The sequence below is a fragment of the Hippopotamus amphibius genome, chromosome 11, assembly GCF_030028045.1.
Source record: "Hippopotamus amphibius kiboko isolate mHipAmp2 chromosome 11, mHipAmp2.hap2, whole genome shotgun sequence".
In the NCBI taxonomy this organism is placed as follows: domain Eukaryota; kingdom Metazoa; phylum Chordata; class Mammalia; order Artiodactyla; family Hippopotamidae; genus Hippopotamus; species Hippopotamus amphibius.
In genome coordinates, this window is record NC_080196.1 from 43,513,448 (window position 1) to 43,533,374 (window position 19,927).

Consider the following 19,927-nt stretch of genomic DNA (forward strand, 5'->3'; position numbering starts at 1 on the left):
TTTGCTGGATTTAGAAATTTGAGTTGATAGTGGCAGGTTTTTTTTCTTGCAGCTCTTTAATGGTTCATTTTCTGACTTCTTGTCACCATTGTTTTGGATGAGAAGTCATTTTGAGTTTGTGTTATAGTTTCCCTGAGTGTACTGCATCTTCTTCTCTGGCTTCAGTTAAGACTTTTCTCCTCATTTTTTTGGATGTTTCTGCATTTTGATGATGGTATGTCTTGGTGTATTTTACATTGTGTTTATCGTGCCTGGGTTTCACTGAGCTTCTTGGGTCTGTAAATTGACCTTTTAACAATCTAAATTTGAAAACATTTCATCCATCTCTCCCTCAAATATTTTTTCCTTCTTTGTTTGCTTTCTCTTTTCATTCTGATACTCCCATTATACATATGTTAGATCACTGGTATTGCCCCATAGTCACCAAGATTCTGTTCATTAACATTTTTTCTCTTGTCCTTCAAGTTGGATGATTTATTTTGATTTGTCTTCAAGCTCATTGACTTTTTCTTATGCAGTCGCTAGCTTGCTTGTTAAACCTATCTCATGAGTATTTTATTCCAGATAATGTAATTTTCAGTTATAGAATTTTCATTTGGTTATTTTTTATCCTTTCCATTTCTATGCTAAGATTTCCTACCTGTTTATCTTTTCTGTTAAGTCTTTAAACATATTTAAAATGGCTACTTTTATGTCCTTGTCTGCCAGTTCTAACACTTAGGTCATCTTTCTGTCTATAAATAAAGTTTTATAGGAACACAAATATGCTCATTATTTGTATTGCCTGTGGCTGTTTTCATGCTACATTGACAGTATTGAGAGGTTCGGAAAGAGATCATATGACTTACAAGCCTAAAATATTTCCTATCTGGGCTTGTAAAAAATTTTTACCAACCTCTGCTCTAAAGAATGCCCCACACTTGAGGGCAGGATACTTCCTGCTATCACACGGCTTTCCTGCGACCTCAGGAGGTGCTCAAAGAGCCTGGCAAGGTCTCCCATCCTGGCTGGGCTGGAACTCCAAAGCTTCCAGCACTGAGCTATTTCTGGTGCCTCCATTCAGCACTCAGTCCTGCAGCAGCCTCTCTCCGTGAGTCCTTGTGGAGTTTTGCCCTGATAGGTACATCCCTGCTCTCAGCCAAGGATCTGCTGGGAACTCCCATGCAGACTTCTAAGATCTTTGCAGTTCTCTGTTCTCTGGTACCATGCCCTACACATTCCAGGCCTTTAGCAGCCCTGAACTTCAGTCTCTGCCTCTCCTGCTCAGAAGACTGCTGTGCTCTGCTTGGACTCCACTTCTTGGCCCCTTGGAAGGATTTTCTAGGCAAAGAACCAAGGTGAAAGTGTCACTTACTTTGTGGGCTTCCCTTCTCTCAAGGTTCTCAGTCCTGTGCTGCCTCATGTTCAATGTCTGAAAGTAATTGCCTTATTTGTTATTTACAGTTGTTTATGGCAGAAGGACAAGTCTAGTACTGATTACTGTGAAAGTGGCAAAAGGCAGAAGATTCTCTCTATTCCTTTCTTTATTCTTAAATTTTATTGTATATAATAATGACTCAGACAGCTAAGAAACCCTGAATTATAGTAAGGAAAAACATATTTATACATGAGATGGCATAAAGGCTTTTTCTTTATTGCTAGTTGGGCTATCCCTCTGTCCTTATACTTTGTGATTGGAGACATTTTCCATTCACATACTTTAATTTTGTTTTTGGGTAAAAAAGTTTTATGATTACCATGCTCTTCTACAGTTACAGAAAATGTTCACACCCATTGCAACATTATGTATTTATTTTATTGTTTTAAAACTATGACTACTAGAAAACAACTCAAAGCTAACAGCACTATTTTCCTATTCTAAAAAACATTTTTGGATTGGAAAAAAGGATCTCAAAACTGTCTACAGATATAAAATACATTTAGTTTTTATTTTATTGCTATATGCTCTTGTCAGAATATGTTAGATGGGGTGTTTCTTCTAATGGTCCCTAATTTAAACTTCCAGAAGTTGGAGGCAGACTGAATTTATAGAAGGCAATATATTACGCTCATTGGTCAAAGTCCCAACTTGTATGGCTAAATTTCTGTGGCACAAAGAAGCTCTAAATTAGCAGATTAATTTGAGCTGTTTTCTCAAATTTTTAGTTATTTTTCATTTGTCTCAATTTTAGAATTTATGTTATTGCACCAGGATATCTTGGTTTTAAATTACTACCCGATTTCAAATTACTAAGCACCTCTTGGATGTCAAGTTGATAAGTATCAATTTGAATTTTTGCAATTAGTGCCAATAGGCATGGTGACAGATGACTGTCCAGAAGAGGTAGCTGAAATTCTGAGATGTGTATAAATCATGTCATAAGAGGAACTGTAGAAAGAATTAAGGCTGGTGATGGAGGTGTTAAGTGTGGATTTCTCAGTATACTTAAGGGCTGCTTTAAGTGCAGAAAAGACTATTCAGAGGTTGGTTAAGCTTTAAGAGTTAATAATAAATTTATTATAGTTACAGATTCAAAATCATAGTTTTTCCTTAAATTTTAAAGTTCAGTTTACAAATTTTATTTTGTTTGTAAACCAAGCAAAGTTTTGCAGTCACTTTGACGAATATTTGGTTCTATTTATGGATTTGTTAATTAAACATCTTCAGACATTTACACTGCATTTATATATTTAATATATTTCAGTTTTTTTATCTCTAAAAAATTGTTTGACTAATAAACCTTCCCAAGTGTTTAAATAATTCTTATAAATATAACACGTTAAACAAATGCAACAAATTTAAATGTCGTGGAAAAACTTGAACGAACATTTTGGCCAACCCAATATTTACAGCTTTGTCAGTGACTCTGTGATTTCCAGAGCCAAGTGGTCCCTTAACCCTCAAACATCTAATCTTCTCTGCAGGAAGCCTACCATCCCTCTTTCCTTGAATCTTAAGGTTTATAAATAAGTGTCTTCTACACACAACTCTGTAACACTTTAAATTTTATGGAATCGCCCAGAGCTCTTGTGCATATTAAAATGATATCAAATTGAATTTTAGAACTCTGTTCTGGCTTGGTAAACTAATTGGTCACAGCTTCCAGGGTCACAGTCCCAAGAAATCTGTCGGGGATTCCTGCGTTATGTTGCCCCAGAGGACTTGCATGGACCCTTGTAACCACCAGATATAACAACCATGATTCTCACAGAACAATCTTACTTGTTTACTGGAACCAGTTGTCCACAGGGGCTTCATTTTGCCTGTATAACAGGTGATTTTCAAGAGATCTGACCATTCAATTCTGAGCTGTCTTGGTTTTTAGCCATGGGGTATTCAATAATGCTTTTCCTCCCCTCCTCCCTCTACCACCATCCAGCATCCTGCTTCTTCTTTTCTGCTTAACACACAATAAATGAGTGCCTACTTTCAGCTTGGCATGGTTCTGGAAATAAAAAGATAGGCGAGATAGAGGTTAAATCAATAAATACTAAACAAGCTTTAAAACTTTAAAAAATTGAAATAAAACTTTCACATAGTAAAATGTACGATTATTAAGTATAAAGCTTAGGAGTTTTCATAAGTGGGCCTTGAAACTGACAATTCAAGCCAAAGTCCGTTCATTTTATCTGGGATCTTGTGCTCATTGGTAAAATTTCAATCATTCCCAGTGAACACAAGATCCCAGATAAAATGAGCGGCCTTTGGCTTGCATTGTCAGATTGAAGGCCATTACTCAGAAATTTGTGCGTTGTTGGTTTGGAACAGAGTCAGTATACTATGGCCTGTTGGACTAGTTCCGTGTGGCCTGGGAGCTGAGGGTGGTTTTTATATTTTTAAAGAATGTAAGACAAAATAGAAGGAGGATAAGGAGAAGAAGAAGAAACAGAGACTATATGTGGACTGCACATTTTATGATATTTACTCTCTGACCCCGTACGGAAATGTCTGCTGGCCCTGGAGCCACAGAGGAGAGAGAGCTAACTGGAAGCCAAGGATGATGGTTGCTTTTCTCTGCTCTCTAGCCCAGGAAGCCAGATGTGTCAACAGTCTTCTTTCTGACTGGCATTAACATGTTGCTCAATCAGAGAAGGGTTTAAATTTTTACTAGCTTGTGTCAGCCCCACCTAATGAAGTTAAGTACAAGGAAGAGTTTGCGGGAGCGCGGTGCCAGAACCACTAAGTCAGGACACACAGAGGTCGTTGACCTCAATCCCGGAATGACCTCGACTTTTTAGAAATATAGGAAGAATTACGGCTATGTTGTACTATTCTCAAGGCTGTGGGTTTGTGTGTTTTGAAGACTTTGTCATAGATACTGTCGTCATCGTCTGGCTAGGGGATGCCCTGGGACCTTTGCAGCAGGTGGGGGAGGGGAGAAAGCAGGGAGTGGATGCCAGGGGCTGTGAGTTAGCATTTTCCACCCTTATCCCCTATCCCTTCTTCTCCAGAGAACCCATGTGCCTTTCCTCAAGTCCGTCCCAGTTTGCAGTGCTTCGGCTGTTAATCTCCTACTCTCCAGAGGGGACTTCTGGCTCACGTCAACAGCAGGACTGGCGTTGGGTCTGATTATCGGACGGGGACAGCGGGGGAGTTTCCAGTGGTTCTATTAGAATTGTTGCTGTGGTTTGGATTGGTCTGGGTTGCTGCATCAACTATGGTTATCGGCATAGAGCGGGAGCCAGAAATAGCTCGGAGCGTGTTTGAGCCCTAATAAAAATGGGTGGGTCTCAGGGGAAAGTTTGTCCTGGAAAGGAAAATAAGGTGCAAGCCAGGATGTTTGTGCAAAAGCCAAGTTACACAGGCTGAACAAAGTTGCCTGGGGTTAGAGACAAATTGCCATTTGTCAGGCCCCGGGCTCCGTGGGGCATGCTACATACCAGGCTCAGGCAGGAAAGTGAACTACACACCCTGCTCATTTGCAGGGTCTCTAGTAGCCTTGGCCTGGCTGTTGGGACTGGGCTTGTTGGTTGGAGGCTGGATGGCAGTCGCTGAGTGTGGTTGGGTTGCTAAGGCCCAGCAGGGACAGGACTGTTATTATCAATATTATAATTAAGAAGAATATTTGATGACACATGCCATTTTATTGAGCAGTTGCTATGTGGCAGACACCTTATAAACAACATCCCTACTCCTTACTATAATTCTGCCTTATTTTACAGAGCAGACAACTGTAGGTCAGTGAAGCGAAGTGATTAACTCCACTTGGGCAGCTAAGTGGTAGAACTGGGCAACGGATGCAGATCTGAATCCAAAGTATAAAAACTGCTTAATTTTATACTCAGTGTTCTTTCCATAAGGGGCATTTAACAAATGCTATAATCAAAAGCCAGTCACTCATCATACATCCTAGAAAATAAATACCTACCCTTGCAAAGATTGGGGTCTATCTATGGACTTTGGATACAATATAACTCTGACCTCAGATTCCTTTGAAATGTTAGTAGAACGTACTTAGACAGTTTTAACTGAGCATCTTTTTCTGTGTGTCAGGAACTGTGCTAGCTGCTGAGTTTATGACAGCAAATGAAATATGAAGTCGTGGCCCTCATTGAGCTTCCAACAGAAGGTGTTAGAGAGGCATTAAACAAGTAAATAAGAAAATATGTATGTAATTACAAATTGTGCAAATGTCTATCAAGGAAAGGACTGGGGTGGTATGAAAGGGAGATTAATAAGGGGTTTTACTTTAAATTAAGGAACCAGGGATTGCCTCTTAGAGGAGGTGACATTTAAGTTGAAACCTGAAGGATGAGATGGAACCAGCTAGAGCAGGGGTACTCATCTGGGAAATTTGCCACCAGGGGACACTTGGCAGTGTCTAGAGACATTTTGGTTGTCACAGCTGGGCGGGGCGTAGGAGGTGGTGGTGTTGCTGGCATCTAGTGGGTAGAGGCCAGAGATGCTGCTAAACTTCCTACAGTGCAAAATACAACCTCTCCCAGCAAACAATTTTCAGGTCCCCAATTTTCAGGCAATAGTACTGAGACTGAGAACCAGCATTTGGGAGGATCAGCATTTGGGAAGGCTCCCGGCCCCAGGTGGGCTAGTGCTTAAGGCAGCCCAGAAACAGGAAGAACAGCAGCATGGCTAGAGGTCAGTCAGTGAGGGGGGCTGGGAAGGATGGAGCCATGCATCAAGGACCATAGAGCTGGTCCTTATAAGGATTTAGATCTTACTGCAAATTCTCTGCCAGAATTTTCTCTCATTCACCCATTTAAAAAGTAGTGATGCAATCAAGTTCCCATTGTCTAGAAATTTCCAGACGGACTAACTCCAAATAAGAAGGAAGTGCTGGGATGGGGAGAGGAGAGAAATAGGTGAGGCAGATTAGGAGGTACAAACTTTCAGTAACAAAATAAATGAGTCACAGGGATGAAATGTACAGTGTGGGGGAATAGAGTCAATAATTAGGTAATGACTTTGTATGGTAACTACCCTTATCGTGGTGATGGTTTTGAAATGTATAGAAATATCAAATAGCTGTGTTGTGTAACAGGAATTAACATAGTATTGTAGGTCAATTATACTTCAAAAACAACAAAAGAAACTAATAGAAAAAGAGATCAGATTTGTGGTTACCAGAGGTGGGGAGTGGGGAGAGGAGGAATTGAAGGAAGGCAGTCAAAAGGCACAAACTCCCAGTTATGGGATACATAAGTACTAGGGATACAATGTACAACATGCTAAATATAATTAACATTGTTTGTGAAAGTTGTTAGGAGAGTAAATTTTTTCTATTTCTTTAATTTTGTATCTATATGAGATGTCGGATATTCACTAAACTTACTGCGATCATTTCATCATGTATGTGAGTCAAATCATGAATCTGTACACCTTATACAGTGCTGTATGTCAGGTCTAGATAATAAAACTGTAAGGAAAGAAAAAGAAGGAAGTCTTGGATGAAGCATTTTGATAACCCTTTCCTTACTTGCTTTTAGAGTCTACAGTAGAAAAACACCTAGGGTCTTTTTAAACATAAATTACCAGGTCAAATGCTGCCTGCTGACTTTCTTGCATCTTTAAGCAGACTTTTCTATCAGACTCTGTACTTGTCACTTTGACGTCTTTTACCTGTTCCCACAAGTTTCTTGCTGGGGCTGACTGTGTACCCCATAGACTGGGTCAGACTAAGTTGTTTTTAATGGTCTAATATATCACCCACTTCCAGAGCAATGCAGCATTACACAAATTCCCATAAATTTTTCTACATTAAGTAGGAACAAAAAGGTAAAAAATATTCTTGCCACAGATGTCAGAGTGGGTGACATTGTGCAAGCTTCCAAACATAAGTTTTCTTATCTATGAAGTAGGCATTTAATGAATGGACTGGTTTCTTGACTATTTTGGTATTGTTGCAATTCCGAGTTAAGTTTGGACATCCTAATTACTTCATGGAGGGATTTTTTTGTGTGTGGCTGTGTTGGGTCCTTTTTTCTTTTTCTTTTTTGGCTGTGTTGCTGCGCGGTCTTTTTCTAGTTTCAGCGAGTGGGGGCTACTCTTTGTTGCGGTGCACGGGTTTCTCATTTTGGTGGCTTCTCTTGTTGCTAAGCACGGGCTCTAGACGCGCAGGCTTAGTAGTTGTGGCACACGGGCTTAGTTGCTCTGAGGTGTGTGGGATCTCCTCAGACTATTGAACCCGTGTCCCCTGATTGGCAGGCAGATTCTCAACTGCTGTGCCACCAGGGAAGTCCCATGGAGGTGATTAGAGAAAGTAAAATATAGGGATTTCCCTAGCAGTACAGTGGTTAAGACTCTGTGCTCCCATTGTAGGGGGCACAGGTTCAATCCCTGGTCAGGGAACTAAGATCCCGCATTGCTGCATGGCACAGAAAAGAGAAAAAAAAAAAAAGACATACCTTTCTTCAGTCTGCCAATAACACATTTTAAAACCAGCCCCCAAAGAAGTAATTCGATTAAAATAGACACATAAATATGAAACTCTGTAAATAAATAGATGTGACAAAGCAAGAACACTGCAGAAATACCGACGTGTCCACTTGTGCATTCACTTTGGCCCCAGCATTGCAGACGAGCCAGTAACTCTCAGCCCAGGCTGCATTTCCTGGAACTTTCTCCAATTAATCTTTCTTACTTTGATGGGAACTCTTGGCACCAGAGACTTCTTCTTTCTTTTTCCTTTTTCAATAATTGTAAGCTCATTTGCCTGGCCCTTCAGTAAGTATCCAAAATGTTGGGACAAGGGGATGGATGAATGGGTGGGGGAACTGAATATTTAATGTTGAACTGTTCTGTCCTTAAGTGTTCATTGGATCTGAAGGGCAAAACGTGGTAACCTCTTCTGTTAGCTGTGCAGTCTCTCCACATTGTCACCAACAGACGCAGCCTGCCGGTGACTCCTTGGTATGCTGTGGAGCCCTCTCAGCCAGTGTTATCACTATATCAGGTTACTATCGTTCAGACTGAAAGTGCCACGACATGGATGGACCTTGAGGATATTATGCTAAGTGAAATATGTCAGAAAGAGAAAGACAAATATTGTACAATCCCACTTATATGTGGAATCTAAAAAAACCGAAAAACCGAAAAACAACCAAGCTCGTAGATACAGATGACAGATTGGTTGTCGCTGGGGTGGGGGTGGGGGTTTGAAATGGATGAAGGGGGTAGAAAGGTACAGACTTCCAGTTATAAGTAAGTCCTGGGGATGTAATGAACAGCATGGTGACTATAGTTAATAATACTGCATTATATATTTGAAAGTTGCTAAGAGAGTGGATCTTAACAATTTTCATTGTAAGAAAAAAATTTGTGTAACTATGTATGGGGACGGATATTAACCAGGTTTACTGTGGTGATCATTGTGCAATATACACAAATCTTGAATCGTTATATTGTACACCTGAAACTAACATAATGTTATATGTCAATTAGATATAATTTAAAAAAATTAATTAATTTATTGGCTGTATTGTGTCTTCATTGCTGTGTGTGGGCTTTCTGTAGTTGCAGTGAGTAGGGGCTACTCTTTGGTGCAGTGTGTGGGCTTCTCATTGTGGTGGCTTCTCTTGCTGTGAAGCATGGGCTCTAAGCACAAGGGCTTCAGTAGTTGTGGCACATGGGCTCTATAGTTGTGGCTAGCAGGCTCTAGAGCACAGGGTCAGTAGTTGTGGCACACAGGCATATGGGATCTTCCCAGACCAGGGATTGAACCCATGTCCCCTGCATTGGCAGGCGGATTCTTGACCACTGTGCCACCAGGGAAGTCCCTATACCACAATTTTTAAAAGTGTGGGAAAAAAAGTATAGTGGATGATTAAAAAAGAAAAGCAAAACAGAGAGAGGGAGAGACTGAAGGATTTTTCTCTAAAGTGTATTTTCTATGTTCTTTATACACTTAATTGCTTATGATTTTAGGTTTCAGGAAATAGAGCTGGTTATTTTTTAGTTAATCAAATCTTATACTCAGTCCTACAACACTCACCAGGGTTCATCAGAATTTTAAAGGCTACTCTATGAATTTAAGTACGACTTTTAGTTCTCAGCTTACATATTAGAATTATTTAAATGCTTTGGTATATACATATACATATTTTTAACTACTGATTTCATTGTAGAGTAAGATTCTGTTACTCTCTAGCCTGTGGCTCTGTCCTTTCCCAGCATTTGACACATGAGCTGCTTTCTATCCCATTCTTTTCTCTCATTCAGATCCTTATCTCTTAACCTTGACTGTTAGAACTAGAGCAAATGTGTTCAGGCACTATAAATATATCAAAGTAAACACAATGTTGACAATTTAAGGGTAGTGTCCAGACCTAATGCTGATCACAGAGCAGATCATAACTTCTCTTTGACAAATACAACCAAGAGCAAAATATGGTTCCTGGCATCTACTGCGTCCAAAAAAAGAGAAGGGAGGCAGTCCAGTTATTAAATAAACTGTTACCATCTGCTTCACAGGCAAGCAAAAGCGTTAACATCTGAAGGCAAACTGAGAAGAAAATGCCTACTTTCACACGGCAGAGGCCTCTGGTTGCTAGACCCAAAAAGAGGCAGTAAAGACTGGGACTAGGAGAGTGGGGAAATGTGTGACAAGTGGGGGACAGGAAACAGAAAATGAAACCTCTTCTTTCTCCTTGGAAGCACAGAGCACTCAGTTGCAGTGACGGCGTGGGGTGGCACGTTGATTGTTCCTATGGGCTTATGAATGTTGGCATTCATTCATTCACTCATCCATTCATTCATATTTTAGCAAATGTTCATTGAGCACTCACCACTGGCTGGGTCCTGTTCTAGGTGCTTGGGATACATCAGTGGACGACACAAAGATGCTTGCCCTTAGAGAGCTTACACTTTAGGATGGAGAGACACACAATACCCACAGTAAATAAGCAACTTATAGGAAGTCAGAGGTGATAAGTGTTATGGAAAAAAAGAAAAATTAGAACAGGATCAAGAGTGTGAAAGTAGGTGCATGGTCAGGACTTGATACGGCTTAGGTAAGGTGGCCAGGGTAGTTAGGTCTCGTTGAGAAGGAGAGATTTAAGCAAGGACTTGAAGCAAGCAAGGGAATCAGCAAAGTGGCTTTCCGAGGGAAAAGCATTCCAAGCAAGGGGAACAGCCCATGCAAAGGCCTCCTGCAGAGAGGGCAGCTGGAGTGGAGGGGTCAGAGTGGTGGAGGTGGAGTGAGATGGGGAGATGACAGGAGAGTAGGAAGCTCTGAGAGCTGCATAGGGTTCTGTGTATTCCCTCTTTGCCCCTTCCTCTCTCGCACTTTCTCCCCCTCCCCCAGCTTCTAAAACCCTTCTATGATCCCCCTGGAATTAATGATCTGTTATCACAAAACATAATATCAGCCTAGACTGTAAGTAGTTTCTTGTCTTCTTGTTCTAATGTGGACTCTACTTCATTGGCAGCCCTGCAAGGGAGGTTCTTCTATAGCCCTCATACCACTAGGCCTGAGGGTGGCTCAGTTATTCTGATGGGCAGATTGTTTCCAATTCTTTTGAGCTCAGCTCACACAAAGACTTCGTGTGGTTGATGATAGAAATGGTGTTTGGAAATAGAAAATCTGAGTTCGAGTTCCTGCTGTGCCAATTAAGAGTGTGTCTTTGGCAAGTCACTTAATGCCTTATATCCTCAGTTTCATTCCTTGTAAAGCGGGGATAATAAAACCCTATCTTTCAGGTCTGTAGGGAAGGTGAAATGTGGTAATGTCTCTGCAAGTGCTTTCTGAACTACTCAGCAGCGAGCCTTGTGACCCTGCGTGGCTGACATGGTCCGCGGTCCACAGTTGCATTCCCCTGGTGCTTTCATCTATGTGCTGAAGCCTGCTCACCACCTGAGGACATTTTTTTCTGGTCCTGGGAGAGTGAGGCAAGCCAGGATGCCAGGAACAGTCCTGAACCAATGGAGGGCAGAGTTTGGTGGATAAATACCCCAGCTGCTTTGCTCTTGGCTGGGACAACCGTGAGGTGTGCTCTGTTCTGCCTCCCCTTTCCCAAACAGGACTGTGCCCCAGTTGCCCTCTGTGGTCACTAACTAGATGATACATCCTTCCCTTTCCTATTTTATTTCCTTACTCCCTTTCTGATATTTCTTGAGATTACCTTCCAAACAAGCGGCACAACTAGAATGTGGTCTCAGACTGTCTGGCTTCAAAGTCTATGCCTTTAATCACTAAATTATAATGCCTCTGATATTGCTTCAAATATCATTTTTGGATAAGGGTTATGTTACATGTATAACTGGATTTATCTGCCTCATGGACTTAGTCACATTCTTCTAGATTTTCATATTGAATTGAAGACAGCTCCAGAACCCCAGCTGCCAGATTAACAAGAAGTCTAATAAGCCCCCTTTCAGGTTTCTTTCTATGAGTTGTTGAGATAAAATTCCCAGATGCCATGGTTACTTCTAAAGTCTGAAAAGGGCCTTTGTGTACCTTTCACAAATGAAATATCAGCTGTTGCCACTCTCCCCACCATGCACACACTGTTACAGAAAAAAATGAATCCTCCTCAATCTTCAGATGACAGTGGTCCACTCTGAAATGGTGCCTCCTGGGCAACTCCTGGTAGTCAGTTCATTGAGGGTGGGCAGGCTATCTGACCCACCCCACCCCGTCCCAGTCCCATCCCATCCCATCCCATCCTGCAGTTCTGGGTCTTGATGGGGGTGCATCCACCACTCCTCTCATAACTCCATGCTTAGCACCTGTTTCACCAGGTCCTGCTGCCTGGCCAGGAGGCATTCCAGCATCTGCAGGACCTAGGTTGTTTGTTTTTGTTCTATATGATTTCATTGTATTAAATATATAAACAGACAAAATCAATCTCTGATGACTTAGGTTCAAAATAATGGTTGCCTTTGGGAACATTCGTAGCAAGCAGGGAAGCAAGCAGGGAGCTCAAAGAGGACTTTGGTGTGCTGGTCTACCTTGATCTGGGTGATGATCATTTTGTAAAAATTCATCTGTCTACATGATTATAATGTGTGCCCTTTTCTATATGTATAGCATCTTTCAATAAAAATGGTTTTACAAGTAAAAACAAAAATAAAAAATAACTGTGAGTTGTAAGTTCCCAGTTACATTTGGTATATTCTAATGGATTTGATTTTTAGATCTCTGTTTCTATGCTAAGGTAAAAGAGTGTTGAACCCTAGGATCCAACTGTTAGGTTTCCCAGATAATGTGGACATAGTGCCCAATTTCATTTCAGCAATCATGAGTTTCTCCCTTTTTATGTCATTAGCAATGTCTGCTTTTTCCCCCTTTCAGTTTTATTGAGATGTGATTGACACACAGCACTATATAAGTTCAAGGTGTACAAAATTTGACTTACATATATCATAAAATGTTACATACATCATAAAACTTATTACTATAATAAGTTTAGTGAGTGTCCATCATCTCATATAGATATAAAATGAAAGAAAAAGAAGAAAAGTTTTTTTCCTTGTGATGAGAACTCGGGATTTACTCTTTTAACTTGCATATACAGCATACAGTAGTATTAATTATATTTATCATGCTGTACATTACATTCCTAGTACTTATACACGACTGAAAGTTTGTAAGTTTTGAATACCTTCATCCATCCAGCTTCCCCCATATTACCCACCCCTCCTCTGATCCCTTTTTCTACCAGTTTGTTCATTTCTGAAGTATAATTGATATATAACATAGTACACAACACAGTGATTCAATATTTCTATATCATTGCAAAATGATCACCATAGGACCAATGTTTGCTGTAGCCTTTGCCTGTCGACTCTGGGGCAGGCTCAGCTCACCTGTTCAGACCTCTGCTAACCTAGAGTTAATTTAATTTCAGAGGCATCTGGGTCCTCCTTGACAGCTTCCTATCTTCACATATCAGGGAACTGGGGATGGTTAAAGCTTCAGTTTCTTGCCTCCCAAACGACCCTGAACTCACTCAAATCGACCCACTGTCGCCTCCCTGTCTCCCCGCTGTCTCCCCAGTTTTATATAACAGGGCTCTCAGCCTTGACCGAGACACAAAATTTGGGTTCCATCCTAATCCCAGGACAATGCCTGCTTTCTTGCCCCTGCATTTCTAAAAATGTCACCCATGTGACTACCCCAGGACAGAAACAAGCTCATCTCTCTGGTACAAATTATTTGCAACTGCTCAGCAGTGCACACTTTCAACTCTGGACAAAGCTTTGTGGCAGCCTCTGTGTGCTAAGGAGATACTGTTTTCCTCAGAAGCTCTGATTTCAAAAGAATAACAGAGAAAGATGGAGAAAGGTTTCCCCCCTCTGTGAGTTTGGAAGGGAACACGAAGTATTCTATTCCCCTTTCTCCCAGCCTCTAGTAACCATCATTCTACTCTCTGTCCCTATGAATTTGACTACTTGAGGTACCACATATAAGAGGAATCATACAATATTTGTTCTTTTGTGGCTGGCTTATTTAGCTTAGCATAATGTCCCCAAGATTCATCCACGTTGTAGCATGTGCCAGAATTTGCTTCCTTTTAAAGGCTGAATTACATCCTACTGTATATATAGACCAAATTTTGTTTATCCATTTATCCAGTGATTGGATGATGCTTGGGTAGCTATTGTGAATACTGGTGCTATGAATGTGGCTGTACAAACATCTCTTTAAGACCCTGCTTTCAATTCTTTTAGCTATATTCCCAGAAGTGGAATTACTGGATCATAATTCTATTTTTGATTTTTGAGGAACTGCCATACTGTTTTCTATAGCAGCTGCATCATTTTACATTTCCGCCAATAGTGCACAAGAGGTTTTTTAATATTATTGATACAAACTTTTATGTACATCTATTTGATTTTTAAATATTATAATTTATATGAATGAAGCTAATTCATATAAATTAATTCTGATTCACTGTATATTATATTTACTTGATTTAAACCTTGTATTGATTAAAAATATACTGTAAATTTATACTAAAAATAATTTTCAGAAATACAGCATCTAAAAAGCCAAGTGGTACGATGTTTAGGAAAAGAAGAAAGAATGCATGTGGAAATGGGTTAAATTATACTTTTGTTACAAGTTTGGCTAGAAAACAGCTTTTCAACCATTGAAAACAATTACGTCTCTAATATCGACATTATTAGAATAGAACAATCATCAGATTCAGAGTTAACTAAAGACTTTTTTGAAATACGAAGAAAAACCAGAAATGCTAGACATTTCACAAACTGGTAAACAAGAATGTGAGCAAGAAAGTAAGAAAGTGCCATTTGTAACAGATTTCGACAGTGCTCCAAACTGGCCACCAATTTCCAGTAAAAGAAAAATGATTTTACTAGAACATGGATTTTGGGGATGATGGAAGCATTCACTGTCTTGATTGTGGTTGCGGTTAGCCAACTGTGTGCTTTCGTGAAAACCTATAGAATTGTAACTCAAAAGACTGAGCATTTCCTTTTCTCTCTGAGCCTTAGACTTCACCACAGAGCAGCACATAAACAATTCTCTTCGGAGAGGATGACTGTGGCCGTGGTAAGAAACAGAAATTGGTGTGAAAAGATTCTAGAGACAAGGAGACCAGTTTAAATCCAGGATAATAGCCCTGTAGAAATTATTCACTCTCAATTCCATTTTGTCCTTAATTCTTGTGGAGTTCTCCACTCTGCTCGACTTCTTTTATGGCCTATTATCTAGCTAACATCTTGTTTCTTTATGGGGTCTAAATGTTCCTCGCAAGTAATAGACTAAAGAAGTTAACTGGGTCCTCCAGAATTGCCTAACTCCACTGGAGGCTGGGAGTTCAAGAGACTCTTAAGAACACATGTTTTCTCAAGGTTGGGCTTAATTACCTTTCAGTAAAACCTTGGCACAGGGACAGCCATATTCAGGGTGCGTGTCGGAGCAAAGGCTTCTAGTCTTCGGAAATTTTCGCCCACATCTCAATTATGTTTCTCATTGTCCTCTTGGCAAGCTGGCTTGATTTCTAAATCCCAAGTGGTTCCCCTAAGACTTTGTAGATTCTGAGATGTATGTTTTCCTCCAAAGCAACTGACTATTACCCGATGTGTCCATCGTCCAGTTCACAGATAGAGTATATGAATCCTTTCTCGGAGGATTATGATAACCCGGGACTGGAAGAAGCTTCGGGGCCTTTGTATTGAAACTGTGGTGCACCATTCAGCATCTGGTCACCTGGAGGTCTGAGGAAAATGCAGACTTTCCGGCGCAACTCCAGGCCCGCTATATCAGAATGCATGTTGTAACATCCCCCCCGCCCCTCCCCTCCTCATTGGTGTGCCCATTAAAATTGGAAAAGCATGGCCGTGGGTGTCATCTGGCCTAATCACTTACCTGGTGCTTAGCTCTGCCTCAGCAGCCCTGCCAAGAGCTCAAGAGGGGTTAATTCATTGTATTTTTTTGTTACAATATTGTTTATATAATGCTTGTATAATATAGTGCTTTTGTGATATAATATGGATATTGAACAAGATAACACACTGACTAGTTTGGCTGTCATTTATCATGTCCCTAAATGTGGTTTAGAAGAAGTTTGATAAGCACTTAAAGTATTCATTGGGAACGACTAGATGTCATTTGTATTGCACTGCTGAGAAGTACCTGCTTAAATATTTTCAGGTGGAGGATAATCTCAAAGTAACAAACAAGAGCAAAGACTTCTTGCTTTACCTTTTACCCTTGTGAATCCTGTGGTCATGTAGGGGGGCGCATATTAACACCGAGTCATACCTGTCAGTGAGATTCCTGACACTAGTCCTAAGACTTGTTTGCCATTCAAATGTATGTAATATTTAGAATGTAGGAATATGTAATTCTTGACGCCGTCATCCGAAGTGACCATATAAATGGTTCAAATTACTCAAATTTAAGCAACATATTCATTTGACCATATTCTAAGTTCTCAAAATTTCAGGATTTTTTTTTTTCATTTCTGCCTGCCTTAATTTAAAGTTATTCATGCCATTCCCCTGACAAGCTGCGTATTTACATTGAGGTCATGTTTCTAAGTATGGTTCCACAATCCCCAATTCTAAACCACTGAACAGAGGTGTTAGGAGCTCAGAACTTTTCAAATTTAGATGATACTGTTTATTATGTAATATTCCAAGCAGCGTCTGTGGCATCACCCCTTAATCAAACATGAATATTTCTGCAATATATGAAATAGTCACATGAATTCATACAAATAAAGGCTCTAAATATCTTCTCCATGGGTCAGATCAAGTTTTTGCCACAAAACTGGCTACATTTTTTTTTCTGTTTTCATAGCTTTTATTTGTTTGTCTTGTTTTTACATTTTGCAATTGTGGGTAAAGAAAGAGGGATCTGTTTATAATAACAAAATGAGAGGAAATTTTAGGAGTACTTCTTTTCACCTTTTGCTTGCAAGTAAGAAGGACAGCAAAAATTAATGTGAATAGATATTTATCAAAACTAAGATTTCTTGGAATAGTCCATAACTTTCTCAGTGTTTAGTTATCAACATAGTCATAATATCATGTGAGGCCAGGGCTGACCCTGTATCTGCTGATGTCAATTCTTGTCCCCTCTCTCTTTCTAGAAGAGCCTTAATTTTATCTGGTGTGCGCAACTAAAACTACTTGCTTCACCAGATTATCTTGCAGTTACAGGGCCATGTGACCCGGCAGTGTTCCATGAGATATAAGCAGAAGGTTTCTTTTTTCTTTTCTTATAAATTTACTTATTTATTTATTGGCTGCGTTGGGTCTTCGTTGCTGCACATGGGCTTTCTCTAATTTTGGTGAGCAGGGGCTACTCTGTTGCAGTGTGCAGGCTTCTCATTGTGGTGGCTTCTGTTGTTGCAAAGCACGGGCTCTAAGCATGGGCTTAGTTGCTCCGTGACATGTGGGATCTTCCCGGCCCAGGGATCAAACCTGTGTCCCCTGCATTGGCAAGCAGATCTTTAACAACTGTGCCACCAGGGAAGCCCAAGCAGAGGGTTTCTATGGAAGCTTTTGCTTTCCTGACACAGATCTAGCCCCTTCCTACCTCCCCTTTCTTTCCTCTCCTTGTCTAGGATACAGATGTAATACCTGGAGATGCAGCAGCCATACTGCAACAAAGAGGTGACAACATGAAGGTAAGTAAAAAACAGAAAAAGCCTGTTGAGCCTGCGTAGCAGCCTTGGCCTGCCCCAGACTTCCCGTTGCACGGGGCAGATTTATTATTTAAGCTACTTTTTTTTGAGTTTCTGTTGTTCTAGCTAAATACATTTCTAAATGCTAAATTATTATCTTTTTTCCTCTGATTTATTTTATATCAAATTAATTGACTCTGTGCACTTGAGGCATGATAATTATAGCTCTGTAATATGTCCATGTCCATATCCATCATTACTTACCTTACCAAGTAGAAACACCTTTAATTTGTGTTGGTTTTCAAGGTTCGTTTAATCCACACAGAGGAAGTACTACACAATGCTGTTCGCATCAGTAGCTTTAGTGCCATTCCTTACCTTAAGCACGTTTACTCGGGTAAAATGATGCCCCTCTTGTAATATAGATCACTATCAAATGAATAACTGTAGAAGTTGAGACAAAAAGTTTAGAATGATTTTTTTAAGCTCTTTATTGCAGTAGAATGATTTTTGAAAAATAATTTTTCCTAATAATTTTAGAATATTTAAAAAATTTTTAATAGGCACATTCATATTTGTTTTCCTTCATTTTCTTTCCTTCTTCTTAGGCAATATTTACAACAAAGCCTAGATAATAACTGGTCAGTTTAGTATTCGATTCAGGTCAAATCAGTACATTATAATTCAATCCATTCCATTCGACTTCCTTTCAGCTTTGCAGGTTCTTTTCTCAAAATGTTCTGTTCTTGTCTTAGAGATTCTCTTCCTGCCTCCATCTCTTTGACATTTGAAATGTTTATTTTAAGGTTCCTTTCAGATGTCCTATTGTGTGAAGTTTGAGTGTGATTCCTCATACCTGTGTGACTGCTGACTTTGTTCATTTCCTATGAGCCTAACTTCAGAGGTAATCGTGACCTCTGTTTGGACCCTATTTGATCTTAGGGCCATAGAAGAATGGTCTCTTGTTGCCTCAGCTGTAATTCTGCTATGGGTTGAATGTTTGTGTCCCCCTAAAATTCATATGTTGAACTCCCAATCCCCAATGTGATGGTATTTTGAGGTGGAGCCCTTGGAAGGTGAATAGGTCATGAGGGTGGAGTCCTCATGAATGAAATGAGTGCCCTTATAAAAAATACCTCATCATGTGAAGTTATAGTGAGAAGACAGCTGTCTCTGAACCAGGAAAGGGGTCCTCACCAGACACCGAATCTGTTGGTACCTTGATCTTGGACATCCCAGAACCATGAGAAATAAATTTCTGTTGTTTATAATCCACCCAGTCGATGGTATTCTGTTCTAGCAGTCTGAACCGGCTAAGACAGCGTCCGTGGTGTTCATTGTTTCAGCCTAAGGTTTTCCCTTTGTCTCTTGGTTTGAGGCTTTGATACTGTGGAGGGAGAGATTTAGAGGAGTTGGGTCAGCACGTGGGTGGTGATTCAGGCTGGGAACTCTAATCATAAGACTCTTTCTGCTCTCAGGCTGGGGCAGGCTGCCGATGCCGTCCCCTACTCATGGGCTGGTGGGCGATTCCATTTTTAAAAAAAATTGAACTGTTGTCAGTGTCTCAACCTCAGACTGCTTCACTTGAAATATGGACTTCTAACAGCCCTGAAAATCAAAAACCCGCACGCTGGGTGCTGCATGACAACCACGGTACTGCATGACAACCATTCAGTGGAAAGGAGGAGCAGCTCCTTTTCCAGCTTGCAAAAGTCTCTCTACTCTCTTTTTACTCCAGACGCCAAAGCCTTCATTTGTCATTGACCATGTGTGTGGGTATGTTCTTCTTATGGTCGACTTCAGAAGAAAGTAAACCATTTCTTGCAACTCCTTCTCTATCAGCAGGTGGAAACCAAATGTAGATGAAGATGTTGGCATGTTTAACAGGAGATGAGAGAATAATGATTAATGGAAATAAAGAGTGTCTTATGCATTTAATTTTCAGGCAAAATGTGTCTCTTTCAAAAGAATACAACCAGGGCAGTTAACAGTTAAGTCTTTTTTTTTTTTTCCCACACTGCACGGCTCGCGGGACATGCAGGATCTTAGTTCCCCGACCAGGGGTGGAACCCGTGCCCCTTGCAGAGGAAGCACAGATTCTCCACCATTGGACCGCCAGGGAAGTCCCAGTTAGCTCCATTTGATTATCCTCCTGGCTCCTGTGAACACTTGAGTTTTTCTGCCTTGGGCAAGGTGGGCCCTAGGGTCAGAGGAACTGTGCGGCCTCAAGCAACTTAGAATCCATCTGAGCCTCAATTTCATCAGCTGGGAAACCAGGACAATAAAACTGTCTCGTGTAGAAATAAAAGTCAACTGAGACTGGGGAGGGAAGCATTGTGTTATTAAAGCGATAGTATCATTTAGATGTAGGGTTAACCCTTTCCCCTCC